The following is a 4,525-nucleotide window of genomic DNA, read 5'->3' as shown; positions in this document are numbered from 1 at the left end:
TGTTCGTCGTCTTTCGCCGAGCCAGTGCTGGCACTCCGGCGAAGCCGAACGGAGCCGATTCGGGCACGATATCGGCGTCTTTCCACGTGCTCGCCGGCGACCGTCGCACGAGTACGGTAAACCGCGTCAGCCGGGGCGGAGTTCGGGACGCCGATGCGAAAGTGGGAAGCGCCGCTCGGATCTTCGCCGTTTTTGGAGGAGTCAGTGGCGGCACTCCGGTGAAGCCAAGGTGCGCCAATTCGCGCACGATATCGGCGTCTTTCGACGTGCCCGCCGGCCACCGTCGCACGAGTACGGCAAACCTCGTCTGCCGGGGCGGGGTTTGCGACGCCGACGCAAAAGTGGGAACCGCCGCTCGGATGTTCGCCGTTTTTGGCAGAGTGAGTGCTGGCACTCCGGCGAAGCGAAAGAGCGTGAATGCGCCCACGAAAGTAGCGTATTTGGACGTGCTTGACGGCGACCGCCGCAGGAGTACGAAAAACCACGTCAGCCGGGGCGAGCGACCCACGGCGGTCTGGGTGCTTATCGCTGCTATTATAGGGGCACCCCGGCAGACGCAGAAAGAAAAAAAAAATGGGGACATGGCGTGCGTCACCGTGCGGCTTCGCAGCGTTGCCGAAGTCGCCGAGCCCTTCGACTGAGCCGAACGGCGGACAGGGAACGTTGGTCGGCCGTTCTAACCTGTCGGTGCCACGCCGAGACGTCGTTAAGGAAAACCGCGTCGTGGGCCTCTACGACGCCGTCGAGTCGTTGTACGTTTGGTGTCCAGCGTGTCGGCGGCGAGTAGCGGACACGTCGTTCACGACTTCGGTCTTTCGCAGTCGACGCGAACTTGCGGAGAGTCGTGGTGCCTCACGTTTTCGGCAGAAACCGCGGCGGAATTTTCCCGTGCGTGCGCGCACGACCTCGGTGCTGTGCCGTCAGCGTAGTGTTGCACAAACTCGTGGCCTACCCAAGGTGCGGTACGTTTGCGGCCGTATCCTCGGTGGGAATTTCGTGAGTAGGGTCGCAAATTCTACGACCTCGGCGGGTTTGAGAGCGACGTAGACTTGTGGCACGCTCAACATGCCACACGTTTCGGGGCACACCCGCGGTGAAATTTTCTCGAGTACGCTCGTATTAGGGCCCAAGGAGGTCTGGGTACTTATCGCTGCTATTATGTGGGGGTTCTCGTGAGCGGCGTACGCGAAAGCGACCGGGTGTCTGATATGCGGCGGGCTTCGGCCTCGTCAAGCGTGTCCTCGGGTCTGCTCCAGGGGAATCCACGGCAGTCGTCTGCAGCCTCATCCGCTTGATGCGTTAGGGGCTGGTTGTCGGACGGTGCCGTTTTACCACGATATCGAGGTGTGTTCCGTGTCGTCCTCGGGCGATTCAGATGCGAAAGCGCCGAAGACGCGGGCGTGACCCGTCGTCTGGCGGCTTTGCAGTCTCGGCTCCGTTGCTAGTTCCGGCCGGTCCACCGACAGTGCAGCGGGCTTGGGCAACCCGCACGGCGCGACCGAGTCGATGCAACGAAAAAGAGCGAGCATGAACGTGCTTCTTGCCGCACGGCTCCCACTCGTCTTTCGGGAAGGTTGTGCCGTAGCGAGCTCGAACGCCGTCATCTCGGAGTGCAAAATAAGCGTGTTGGGGCGCCTGAAGGTGGCCTCCGCCGCACACAGACTGCGTCCGGCCCGCCGAGGGCGAGGACGGACGCGCAGTCGAACGATTACCTGGTTGATCCTGCCAGTAATCATATGCTTGTCTCAAAGATTAAGCCATGCATGTCTAAGTACATGCCGAAATAAGGCGAAACCGCGAATGGCTCATTAAATCAGTTATGGTTCCTTAGATCGTTTCTTCCTACTTGGATAACTGTGGCAATTCTAGAGCTAATACATGCAGTGAGCCTGGAGCCCTTTGGGTAACGGGTGCTTTTATTAGACCAAGATCGATCGGGTTTCGGCCCGTATTGTGTGGTGACTCTGGATAACTTTGTGCTGATCGCATGGCCACGAGCCGGCGACGTTTCTTTCAAGTGTCTGCCTTATCAACTTTCGATGGTAGGTTACTTGCTTACCATGGTTGTTACGGGTAACGGAGAATCAGGGTTCGATTCCGGAGAGGGAGCCTGAGAAACGGCTACCACATCCAAGGAAGGCAGCAGGCGCGCAAATTACCCACTCCCGGCACGGGGAGGTAGTGACGAAAAATAACAATACGGGACTCTTTTGAGGCCCCGTAATTGAAATGAGTACACTCTAAATCCTTTAACGAGGATCAATTGGAGGGCAAGTCTGGTGCCAGCAGCCGCGGTAATTCCAGCTCCAATAGCGTATACTAAAGCTGCTGCGGTAAAAAGCTCGTAGTTGGATCTCAGTTCCAGACGAGTAGTGCATCTACCCGATGCGACGGCTCGGACTGAACATCATGCCGGTTCTTTCTTGGTGCACTTCATTGTGTGCCTCGAGATGGCCGGTGCTTTTACTTTGAAAAAATTAGAGTGCTCAACGCAGGCGAGTCGCCTGAATAAACTTGCATGGAATAATAGAACAAGACCTCGTTTCTGTTCTGTTGGTTTTTGGAATACGAGGTAATGATTAAGAGGGACGGACGGGGGCATTCGTATTGCGGCGCTAGAGGTGAAATTCTTGGACCGTCGCAAGACGAACTACTGCGAAAGCATTTGCCAAGAATGTTTTCATTGATCAAGAACGAAAGTCAGAGGTTCGAAGGCGATCAGATACCGCCCTAGTTCTGACCATAAACGATGCCAACCAGCGATCCGCCTGAGTTACTCAAATGACTCGGCGGGCAGCTTCCGGGAAACCAAAGTATTTGGGTTCCGGGGGAAGTATGGTTGCAAAGCTGAAACTTAAAGGAATTGACGGAAGGGCACCACCAGGAGTGGAGCCTGCGGCTTAATTTGACTCAACACGGGAAAACTTACCCGGCCCGGACACTGGAGGATTGACAGATTGAGAGCTCTTTCTTGATTCGGTGGATGGTGGTGCATGGCCGTTCTTAGTTGGTGGAGCGATTTGTCTGGTTAATTCCGATAACGAACGAGACTCTAGCCTATTAAATAGGTGCGGGGTTCCCAGCACCTTACAACCTTCTTAGAGGGACAAGCGGCTCCTAGCCGCACGAAACAGAGCAATAACAGGTCTGTGATGCCCTTAGATGTCCGGGGCCGCACGCGCGCTACACTGAAGGAAGCAGCGTGTCTTTATCCCTGTCTGAAAAGACTGGGTAACCCGTGGAACTTCTTTCGTGATTGGGATAGGGGCTTGCAATTGTTCCCCTTGAACGAGGAATTCCCAGTAAGCGCGAGTCATAAGCTCGCGTTGATTACGTCCCTGCCCTTTGTACACACCGCCCGTCGCTACTACCGATTGAATGATTTAGTGAGGTCTTCGGACCGATGTCCGGCGCGGCCTTTCGGTTGCGCCGGTCTGTTGGAAAGATGACCAAACTTGATCATTTAGAGGAAGTAAAAGTCGTAACAAGGTTTCCGTAGGTGAACCTGCGGAAGGATCATTAACGGATTGTGAAGGGTGAGCGCCTCAGCTGCGTCTGCGCCCGACACTTTCTGCCGCTGACCCCGTTTGGACGCGGGGTCGGCTTTTCCCCACGGGGCTGCCTGAATGTGGAGCGGCACCCCGTGACAAATTGTTGCGCCCAGCGGACGCCAACACCGCGACCTTGGACGGTCGGCCAGGTGGCGGACGCGGGTACAAACGGCGCAACGCACTCATAGGTCGGCTTTCGACCCGCCACTGCACCGTGGCTCGAAGCGCTCGAAATGCGCGACCCGACCGCTGCGGGACCGCCTAGTACTGTAAACAGGAGCGGCGGAGCGCGAACGGCGAGTCGTGGTTACGTCGGTAGAAGGCGAGGCTGCGCGTTCCCGAAACGCCAGCCGAGTGCCCTCCCGACCGTTCGAGCGTGCAAGAACGAGACCCGACAATCGCGCGGCGACTGCCAAGTACGAGAGGAACGGCACAAGCGTCGGCGGTCGGTCAAGGAACTGGCGATGTGACGGGTCCGCTGTGCACCAGTGCATACCGTCCCGCCGTCCGCGGCAAGCGCCTCCGCGTCCTCGGGTGACGGAGGCTGCCGGTCGGTTCTTGCAGGCGAGGGATCTCGCTGGCACCGGTTCGCGTTGACGCGCGGCCGGTCATGGCACGGCGATGCGACGGCCGAGGTGCGCAGTACTCGATGGAGGAACCGCACGCTCCGATGACCGTCCCGCCCTCCGCGGCGTATGCGTACCGACCGTAATGGTTGCAGCAGCGCCGGCCGGCTTTTGAATTCGCCACACGAAACACGGTGCGAGATCGCGGTTAGGGGAGCGTCGACGTTGCCAGGCGTTTTGCTTGCTGCCGAGGGAAAGGCGGCACGGCCACGTCGCGCTCGTCGCGATTAGCGGGTCTGCGCGCTTTGGGAAGGTGCCGCAACGACTTGCCGAAAGAGGAAGCACGGAAGAACGAGGGACTTGGACGTCCCGACAATTGAACGCACTTGCGGCCAGGCCCTTGCTGGC

General features: G+C 58.2%; 1 non-coding gene across 1 annotated transcript; it reads left to right on the top strand.

The window, feature by feature from the left end:
• The first annotated feature begins 1,709 nt into the window (after nucleotides 1–1,709).
• On the top strand, nucleotides 1,710–3,522 carry LOC142794238 (small subunit ribosomal RNA). Its single transcript, XR_012892183.1, has one exon. It is a non-coding gene; the product is annotated as a small subunit ribosomal RNA (ribosomal RNA).
• Nucleotides 3,523–4,525: the final 1,003 nt, after the last annotated feature.

Source organism: Rhipicephalus microplus, unplaced genomic scaffold, assembly GCF_043290135.1.
Source record: "Rhipicephalus microplus isolate Deutch F79 unplaced genomic scaffold, USDA_Rmic scaffold_390, whole genome shotgun sequence".
NCBI classification, from domain to species: Eukaryota; Metazoa; Arthropoda; class Arachnida; order Ixodida; family Ixodidae; genus Rhipicephalus; species Rhipicephalus microplus.
This window is presented reverse-complemented; position numbering and strand designations above follow the sequence as displayed.